General features: G+C 47.3%; 1 pseudogene; it reads left to right on the top strand.

Moving 5' to 3' along the window:
- Positions 1 to 1,035: 1,035 nt before the first annotated feature.
- On the top strand, positions 1,036 to 2,468 carry LOC125759282 (uncharacterized; annotated as a pseudogene).
- Positions 2,469 to 10,605: the final 8,137 nt, after the last annotated feature.

Below are 10,605 nucleotides of genomic sequence, written 5' to 3'. Positions count from 1 at the left end.
TCCGCCTCCTGTTGCTCTGTTCGAGAAGCAACAAATAACGACATTTGTGCCACTACTACCAGGTCCCTGTGAAATAGTATTCATCGCTTCGAGTGGTGCTGTACCCATTTCTCGAGCACATGAAGAATCGTCGTGGAGCGGTGAGAATCACAATGACTTTAGCAGACCTCAGCCTTCTCTAGGCTTGATTCCTGAGACAGACTGTGCCAAGAGGTTACGAGCAGCGACGCAATAGCCCTTGATGCTTTTCCTCCCAGAACATCATGTCTACGATACGCAAAACACCAAGAAAATCAGATGCCCTGCACGTTCAGACTCTAAGACATTGTGAACGTAGCCCTGGCAACCATATGGTGAAACCATTGGCGAAGCGGCGACAAGAGCATCGTACGTAAAACAAAAAGTTAAGAAAATTGAGAAGAACTTGGAGAAAAAATTTGCGCGCACCTTGCTTGGATGATCTGCAGAATGCGGTCGCGGATGCCACTGAAGAGTAAAGCCTCATCGACTTTGTGTCATTACAGGGTGTTTACCAACCTGCAAAACCTGGAAAGTGAGGGAATTTGAACACGTCTGGAAAAGTCGGAATTTGTGAAAAATCTGGCCAGTCATGGAAACGACTAGTCTTTCAGATGGTCATGAAAATATTCATTACCATTGATCAAAGCTTAAAAAATCGTTCCTTAAACCACACAGAACAGCTAAGCAGGATGCATAGTACAAAAAAAAAGTGCATAGCTGGTGCTTCTACTTTCCGAGTACAACGTTACTCACGCTCATAAAATTGTGCATGTCTCGGCTCAACGGCCTTCTGGTTAGGCTAGAAGTGCCATCAGCAGAGGGCAAGGTGCACAGATTATGTGACTTGTAGTTATTATTATTTGCTAAAAAGTGTAATTTAGAGGTGCGTAAATTGGACTGGGATACAAAAACAGTAGTAAAGTAAATATGGTAATCCAGATCGGATCCAATCCAATCCCCATCTCAAGCTGCCTGAGCTGCAGCCATATTGCCATTCTTCTTGCGACGCAGTGAGTTGCTATGCCTCTTGCGAAGAAGTGTTCATTTAACTCTGATTGGGTGAACGCGGAAATATCCGAGCACGCCTCATGGATTAGAGCAGTGCCGAGCGATACAAGTAAGGCTCAGTGTGCAGCATGCCAGAAGACATTCACGCTTAGCAATATGGGCATCGCTGCCGTCTCCAGTCACACTCTGAGCAAGAAACACCTAGCTGCTGTGAGCGTGGTGCAAAGTGCTTCCCAGACAAACATGCGCGCGTTTTTCGGTGCTGGACCCAACTTGCAGTGTTCCGTGACTGCTACGAGTGAATGTGTATCGGCTGTGCCAAGCAAGAGTGCTCAAAGCGTGCCTGCTAAACCAGTGGCTGTCGCGCCTGAAGGGAAGGCATCCTTAAATGGGTTTCTGGTCAAGAAATGTGTCACGAAAGCAGAAGTTGTTTGGTGTCTGAACACTATAGCGACCCATGGATAGTTTCGTTCAGCAGCAGCGTCGGCGGCGCTTTTTCCCATCATGTTCCCCACGTGCAACGTCGCGAAGACGATGCAACTTGGTAAGGACAAAGTTGGCTATACAATTTGTTGCGGTACAGCCCCGTACTTCCGCAACAGGCTGCTATCAAAGCTGCATGGTGTCCCACACGTGGTCGGAACTTTTGACGAGTCCCTGAACAAAATTGCTCAGAAAGAGCAAATGGACGTTTTGATGAGGCTTTTGGACCCAGCGGGTGACGTCAAAACCCGCTACCTGACGTCCTGTTTTTTAGGACACACTCGCGCAGAGGATTTAGCTGCCGCTTTCAAAAAGGCCACCGAGAACATTGAGCCAGCAAAAATACTTCAACTTTTGATGGATGGTCCAAACGTCGATTTGAAGTTGTTGAAGTCATTGAAGGAAGAGTTTTCTGCGTCTGATGGAAATCAGAATATTGTGGACATTGAAGCTGCGAACTGCACGTTGTGAGTGGTGCATTTAAAACAGGCCACAATGTCACAAAGTGGAACACAGTAGTGTTTCTTAGAAGCATATACAATTTATTCAAGAAAAGTCCCTGCACGCCGAGCCGACTATGTCAATTTCACAGGGAGCACACTGTTTCCGCTAGTTTTGCTCAGTGCACTGGCTGGAAAATGGCAAGGCTCTTGCTAGGGCACTGCAAGTCCTCCCGAATGTGGTCAAATATGTTGAGCACGCGAAGAAAGAAAAGAAACCTCCAATGTGTGGCAGCTATGCTCATGTCGAGATGGCTGTGAAAGACGAGATGCTGCCAGTAAAGCTGGCCTTTATGCTTTCAGTATCAGAAGAATTGGAACCATTTGGCTGAGTTTCAGACAGAGAAGCCGATGCTGCCTTTTCTCGCAACAGCACTGGACGGCCTGTTGCGGTCACTGCTGGGACGAATCGTGTTAAAGGAAAAGCTGGATGCTGCAGGCACATTTTCAAACTGATGAAAATTGATCTGGAGAACCCAAACAACATCATTGGTATAGCTGCCTTTGACATAGGCCTTGCCGCCAAAAGTGAGTGCGAAAGATCACTAAACCATCCTCACACTGCGGGGGTAAGTGTCAAAAAAGAATGCATCTAATTTATTAAAGCCTGTTCAGCAAAGGTAATTGAAAGATCACCTCTGAAATACAAGCTGACAAGGGGGGCCAGTTGCTTAACCCAGTAGTTTGTACCCTTCTGTGGAAGCTGGACAGAAGCAGCTGAGTGTTGCACTTGAAGTACTTATAGAACACGGGCACCTTACAGGCCTACAAGGAGAGGGAGCAAGTAGATCATATTGTTACGCGCGAAATAGCGCGAAAAAACGTAAGACGCTTGTGCAAGGCGTTTGTGCTGTAGCCTTCTTCGTCTTGTCTTGCGTTTTTTAAGGCTATTTTCATTCATCATGATCCTCCTAGTTAACGCTTATGAAAGCGATTTCTGCCCGCTGTACCCCTTCCCGCATAGGCGGCCGCACACGCATACTTCCAAAACAGCGGAAATGCCCACTGTGTATTGAGCTTGCTAAGCATGCGTTAAATATTGTTACGTACAGAGAGGTGCAGGGATCGATACCCACCATCTCCAGCACAACGATTTTACGTATAATGACACGATGCGTGACTATTACAAGTGCACTGAGGTGCACAGCATCGTCCAATATGGAGGACAGCACCCACACCGGACAGGCCAGTGCTCTTCGTCGCTTTGTGTAAGCAGAACGCCTCACATGGTGACAGCACCCACACCGGACAGGCCAGTGCTCTTCGTCGCTTTGTGTAAGCAGAACGCCTCACATGGTTTGTGGTAGCTACGTAGCTATATTTAAATACTCATGAACTCGTCGTTATACCTCCTCTTAACCGAAGAAACCACCATCGGCACGCCGCTGGTTTGTATTTCCCACCAACATGCTACCAGGTGACGTCGAAGCACCAAAGAAATATAATGCAGTGTAGGTAGTCAACTTCAAAAAATTTTTTCTCGCTTAAAACAAAAACTACTTCGATTAAAGTTTCTGTGCACAGTGTTATGATGCTCAATCATGTCCGCTGTTCCGCTTATTTGGCCAATGTAGCGTTTTTGCCAAGTTGAGGATTTTATTTTAGAGCTGATGTAGTCGGGGTTCTGCCCAGAGGACCGGAGCCAGCCAGAGTCCCGGGGAGATGTCGAGGAGAGGAGCCCGGAGCTGTTAACCAGTAACGTTTATTACATATTTACAGGTAGCGTGTTGCTACATGATGGGGTTAGCATCATGGAAGCTCTCGAGGGGAGCTCCTCGTAGCTTGTGAGAGCTTGAGAGAACTTGCGAGAGCTCGTCGGGAGCGCATCGGCGCTCGCATTTTATGTCCTGGTCTTCCCAGGGTTCCCTGTAGGAAAAAAACAATGGAGGCCAGGACAGTCCAATGAAAATTTCCATCTTCACCTCCGCCCCCGAAAGGGGAAGGTGAAACGCCGCCTCCTTCCCAACCCACGAAAGGAGAAAGAGGCACGTCCAGTCCGTCCCATGGCGAGGGAAAAACACTGCCCACCGCGCACTACACGGCACAGCACGAAGACGTTGAGTCTTACGTGGAAGTCAATTTCGTAATCTGTTGCAGTGAGGGGTATGCGGCGCCAGGTAGACCACGAATTGTGGAAACAGCGGCAACAAGGCGCCACGGAGAACGTGGGAAATGCATCCGCTGACGGTTCCCAGACGCCCTTTGTCCGGGCCACCTTGACGACAAAGCAAGCCGCCTCGACGGCCAACAACTCTTCCTAATCTGTCAGTCGGTCAGGCGTGCCCAAAGGGTTTTACGAGGGGCGCAGACAACCTGAGAATATTAGACGAACGACCTTCGTGTTGTCGCCGCTCTTGGGGCATCTCTGGAACCGCTGACCCGGAAGAAATCAGGGTAGTCTTAGCCGCAACGTCTCATGCGTCAAAGCGGCGCCAAGCCAGGCAGGCCGATCATAACAGCCCGTCCACCGTCACAGGAGGTCTCGAAGGGGTTGTAGCACCAAAGCACTCCGTAGAGACCGTAGATCTGCTCCCTTGTAGACGTTGACGCAGGCTGCACCAATCTCTGGACCTGAGCCATGGCCAGCAAACGCTTGAAACGAACCACGCAAGACCCGAGACACAACAAACATAGAGCACTCAACTGACCTCGAGAAATGGCAGGTTACAGTTTTGGTAAAACTCCCTAGAAATTTACAATTGGTGCGCTCACTCGTGAAAATCAAGAATCAGATAACGAAGCCATAACAAACTCAGACCTACTACGTGCGAAGCAAATCAACAGCCTAACGTTTTGTATCATTTCCCAGAGAGATTCACAGCGTTCAAGGCACGCAGGTGCTACGGGCGAAACAAAACGAAAGGAGGTAGTTAATGAATTACGCCTCTCACAGTATAAGTAAAACTCAAAATCAAACTTGCGCGTATGAAAATAAAACAAACAGAGAAACAAAAACCTACACTACACTGATGCACATACTAACAAGTGTGCTGCAATTTACACAAGGTTTATACAGAGGCTTTTACCCTCAGCCTACTTCTCTGTTAAAAATCAACTTGCGCAAAACCCTCTACTCGGGTGTTTAGGTTTCGCTAAATGTAAGCAAACACTCAGTTCAACAAGTATCTTAATGTCTGCAGTTATCATGAGGAAGAAATAAAAGTTACAAAAATCGACATATTCCTTGCTGATCTGCAGACACGCGAACATTAAAAGCAAAACAATTCAAAACTGGATACAAGAGAAATTCTTGGTAGCCTTACGCTGTCCGAAAACTATGCTGATAAAATAAAATCAACAAAAGCAAAAACCTACACTACACTGCAAAAACAGAAGGTTTAAACAGAGGCTTTTACCTTCAGCCTACTTCTCTGTTAAAATCAGCGCAAAACCCTCTACTCGGGTGCTAGCTTTTGCAAAATGTAAGCAAACAAGCAGTTTAGCAAATATCTCAATGTCTGCAGTTAAGATGAGGAAAATAAAACTCAAAAATCGACACAGTCCTTGCTCATCGGCAGACATGCAAACGTTAGACAGCTAAACAAAATAATAAAACTGGATACAAGACAAATTCTTGGTATCCTTCGTGACACTGCGTAAATTCATGCGGCACCCTTTCAGACGTGCTCTGGGGGGACGCGCATACCACAGTTGTCGATGGGGCAGATCGCGACGGAGGGACAAAAAAGCCAACCTGTCCGAAGCACACAGTGGCGGTGACCTTTGTCCCGCGGGCCCCGAACTCCGACAAAGACGCACCCGGACGCCTAAGCTTCCTCATTGTGGGCCGCCCAGAGCAGCGGTCACTCTCTCGCAAATTTGGGGGAGGACCTTTGTCGTTACAGTCGCGTACGCACCACCTCGCTTTGCTCCACCGTTTAGCCTTCCAAAAAGATGATGAAACCAGGCGACCACTTCGACGTCTCTTTTCTTGGCCCTCGCGACACGCTTTATGCCTAATCTCGATTTGTGCGAGACCCGCAACTTTTGACTTTTAGAGAACTTTTTCGAGGTTTCCAGCCTCCGCTCGAGGCAACTTGGACCTTTCCCCTTTCCCCAAAGTTTTCGCTGGCGCCTTTTTCTTTCAGGGCGGCACGGAACGCTCCCCGACTCGGCAATAATACTCGGAAGTACATTGCTCAAAACTCCAGGCGGCTCAACTGGCTTATCCTCGGCGTTATTTCTAGCTGTCTGCTCTTCAGAAACAACGCTACAATCGACACTTGCTAAACCAGCCGGCTCGCCATCAGATGTCTCTCCTTGATGAGAGTCATCACCTCGCGCTAATCTAAGCGCTTCATCACCTCGCGCTATGTTGAGCGCCTCTTCCTCTCGTGGTAAGCTAAGCGCCTCATCATCTGAACTTTTACAGTCTGCTTCGTTAGCGCTTTCTGCTTCCGGAACCTCATGAGCAGACTCACAGGCCATCGGATCCGTCATAGCTGCCGCCGATTCGTCACCAAAACAAAGGCCTTTCGAAAGCATATCCACGTCATTCTGAGAGGGATAATGCTCGGGCAGGTTCTGGGACACCAAAGTTTCCGTGGCGAGCAGTCTGAACGGTCCCTCACTCTCAACGCGGGCTAATGGCAAACACACACTTTCATTTTCAACTAATTGCCATGCACACGGGGGTTCGCCTGTGGTCACCTCATTTGTCAAAGAGTACGGATGTACACTATCAAACGTTGCGGCAGAGTCCCGCGGTACGTTTTCCTCAACTAATTCCTGAATGGGGGGTTTCAATTGTTTCAGATCATTGTCGCTGCTGTCCCGAAAACAGAGAACATTCCTAGGCTTGCGGCAGCCGATTGCGATGTGACCTAGCTCTTTGCAACGGTGGCATACAACCGGCTTCTTAGCCTTAAACGCCTTTTCTTTCTTTCGATCTTCGGAGTGGCTCACTGTAGACGTGGACTTAGCAGGACTGCCTTTCTTTTTCTTATCTGAGGGTGCTATCTCGTTATTCGGGTTACTTGATGCCTGATAAAGTGCTAAAGCCAATCGCCTTTTCTCAATTATCCTGTCTTCTTCAGCCCATCTTTTGTTCTTCTCAACTTCCTCCCAGCACTCCTCAATTTCATCATCCTCCGCCCCGCATTCCTGAATAGCCCTAATCAGCTGTGACTCTCTCTCTTCTCTCCCAACCTTAATTCCCAGCTCTTCACACAGTAGTAAGAGGTCTGGTCTCTCTAGCTTCCCAAGCAACGCTGGCCGACTGCCGACGTTTGGCTGATCACTGGCAAATAGCCGGCAGCCGACTTCACTGGCCACCAGGCATCCGAAAAGGGTCGGCCGGAGGTGCGCTGCCAGCTACGTCGGCACTAGATCTGCTGCACGATTCGCGCCACCGTCGGTGGCCAAGTGAACGCCGAGCGCGCCAAACGCTTGTCGGCACTAGGTCGGCTGCACGATTCGCACCACCGTTGGTGGCCGAGTGAACGCCGAGCGCGCCAAACGCTTGTCTGGGCGACAAGTCGGCAACACGTCGTGCCGGCCTTGGTTGCCGGCAGAGAATTCGAACAGCGTGTATTATTTTAGGGCAGCATAAAATACACTGCAGGAAGTGTAAACAACTCCTACAGCGTGATCTTTTTAAACATTACAAAAATCACCTGTGACACACAACATACTTGTGGTCCTTGAGCTGATTACACCAAGTGATAGAGATTATTTGTGCGAACAATCCAAATCCATTATTGACTAAATAACAAAAATAATAGCGAGCCATTACATTCGTGCATGGTTTCTCCAAGCGTGCGTATCTAGAGTTTTTCGAGACCATCATTCGCCAAGTGTGCGACAGTATTTGTATACATGGGCGTTAAACTAGGCTTTTGTCGTTGTTCGATGCTTAAAACGGATTCTTACAAAAAAAAAAAAAAAACGTGACCGAAGCAAACAGTGAATTTCTACCTCAAATTTGATGGCATAAATATTAAATCGTAAGATTTCATTCCAATTATTGCAAACTCAGTGGCTACAGTTAGTCAGTTGCAGTACGTAGGTAAGGCAGTGTAATTTGAAGGTCATAAATGAACTTTATTTAGATAGGCGATTATTTATTTTGCTTTTTCATGCAAGTAATGTCACCCGCTTGCATTAAACCGAGCTCACATAATACATTTATGTCATTTCTGAACTAAAACGGCCATTAAAAACCATTCTGTATAACTTAAAAGAAGCATCGTCTTTATACAGACAACATGAAGCATGAAAATTTTTGCGTGCTGCCCGAGCAGCGCTGCACCCTAACAGCCTGTGGATAGAGAGACGCAATGTTTTGTTCTAACAGCTAGTCCTTTATTATGTAATTTGCGCAATCGAATGAGTAAACGTTCTCATCTTTCGCTGACGGATAAGTCAGGCAAACGGAAATACCATATATGCTATGTGAAAAAAACTCATCAAAAGGCGTGGCCGCAATGTAAGATTTTAGTACCAATACACGAATAATAAATAAACAAGAAATATTCTTTCAAGATTGTTAGAACGAACACACAGCAATGGCAATCCACTGAAGACTCGTGCTGTGGAAAATAAAACGCAGAAGGTGGAAAAGTGCGGGAAAGATCAAAGAGGAACCGCGCGCTGCTCTACAGTGTAGCTAGGGAGCGTGGAGTGAAAAACACACTTAAAAAAAAGAAGCAAAATAACATGCGCTACTGCGGCCCGCGCCCCGGAAGCTCCCGGTGGGGAGAGGGAAACTTCTTTTTTTCCGCTGTTCTCCGGTTTTCTTTCTCAGCGTTTTCTAGTGCCGCAAGGGCAGAATGGTGGAGCCGCCTCCTCTTTCGAAGAAGCCGCACATCTGCAGGCACGCCTAAAGCCGCCAAGAAAATGGGACACATGTCCGAAACAGCACCACTAAAGACTTGCGTTTGTCAAAATTTACGCGTGTACGTCTAGGTAGTAACAAGTTGGAATTAAGTTAACGCGAATTTATCTTTTTCTTTAATGTGCAATGTAGTTACACCTTTATCTCTTACAGATAATAAGCTCATATTCCTCGATATGCCTATTTGAAAAGTTTCTGTTATCCCATCACCTTGTCAGAGGTCGCCTTGCATATGTTCGTGACATTCATCATTTTAGCACAGCATTTCAAATAAAAATGAACCCCTGTTTTTAATAAAAGACAAAGCAGGTACACCGTAACCTACATTATAAAGAAGTTAAAATAATCCCAACGATGCACTGCCTCAAGATACGCAATAATGCCAGTCAGAAATCGCATGGTGATCATTTTATACGTCTTGAAAATACTAAACAAAAAGATAAGCAAGCGAATATGATGCATGGAAATGCATGAGAAACATTCCGCGGATTTGTCTGATCTTCTGACTCATACGTATAAAAGAATCGCATAATGGAGCATTTGCGGCGGGTAACGCGCAACGCGCACTGCTGTTCTGTTGGAATGGTAATAAAATGTTTACTAGTTCCGTTATTTCACATAATGATAATTATCAATGGGAGCAACACGTGCTTAAAGGGACACTAAAGGCAAATATTAAGTCGACGTTGATTGTTGAAATAGCGGTCCAGAAACCTCGTAGCGCTGCTTTTGTGCCAAGGAAGTGCTTATTTTGAAATAAAATCACGTTTTTAGTGGTCCGCATCGCGTTAGCGCGCTTCAAATCTCCCGCCTGAAAATACGACTCTCATACGTCACTGCTGCCATGCCCAACGTTGCCCGCTTTTACTGCGCGGCCGCCGACACTAGTAGCAGCCGAGCGGAAGTAGCGGGACCCACAGTAGCAACAACGGCGCTGCGGCAAAGACTTGCTCGGATGGGGCACATTCAAAGCCGTCACCAAGTTGCGGTTGGTCTCGTAATCCTCAATACGAAAGTGCAGCGAGCACACGCGCAGAGGTTTTGACTGTTTAGCACACTGGCGCAATGGCATGACACTAAGCCACTTCGAGCGTAAGGGTTCATTCCGCGGCACCCAGTGAAAAGACACACCGGTTTCCTTGCTGCAGCACTGGCGTTGTGCACCATTCGGGCGTCCGGCAATATCACACGCATGCGGCATTTTGTCGAACTTTCTGTCAGACTAAAAAGAGACAGGGCGTGCAAACACGGACACAAGAAAGAGATCAGGACACCACAAACGCCGGCGTTTGTGGTGTCCTGATCTCTTTCTTGTGTCCGTGTTTGCACGCCCTGTCTCTTTTTAGAATGAATACGTACCAACTAGCTCAGCTCTCTGTTATTCTAAGCTTCATTTCTGTCAGAGCGACCTTCACGAGCGCGCAAAACACGCACGGCAGTACGTGATCCCGAAACTACCACTGAGACGGGCGAGGCACAGCTCGGCGAAAACGGAACCTTTGAACCACGCGCGCCGTTCCCCATGGCAACGCCACGGAGGTTTTGTTTTCCATGAATCAAGCGGAAATGAACAAACAGCATTTTATTACGTCTTTTGATGCTCGGAATCTTCTTTTTTTACTGCTGCTAGTTTGATTACTAGTGATTTACTGTAGGCCGACTTCCCTACGTCATCGGGATCACTTCGAAAATGTCCCACTCGTGGCGCTCGTCATGTGATACATTTAGCTTAATTTCTCGGTAAGTAGGGCACTGCTG

Source organism: Rhipicephalus sanguineus, chromosome 7 (assembly GCF_013339695.2).
Source record: "Rhipicephalus sanguineus isolate Rsan-2018 chromosome 7, BIME_Rsan_1.4, whole genome shotgun sequence".
Lineage (NCBI taxonomy): Eukaryota > Metazoa > Arthropoda > Arachnida > Ixodida > Ixodidae > Rhipicephalus > Rhipicephalus sanguineus.
This window is presented reverse-complemented; position numbering and strand designations above follow the sequence as displayed.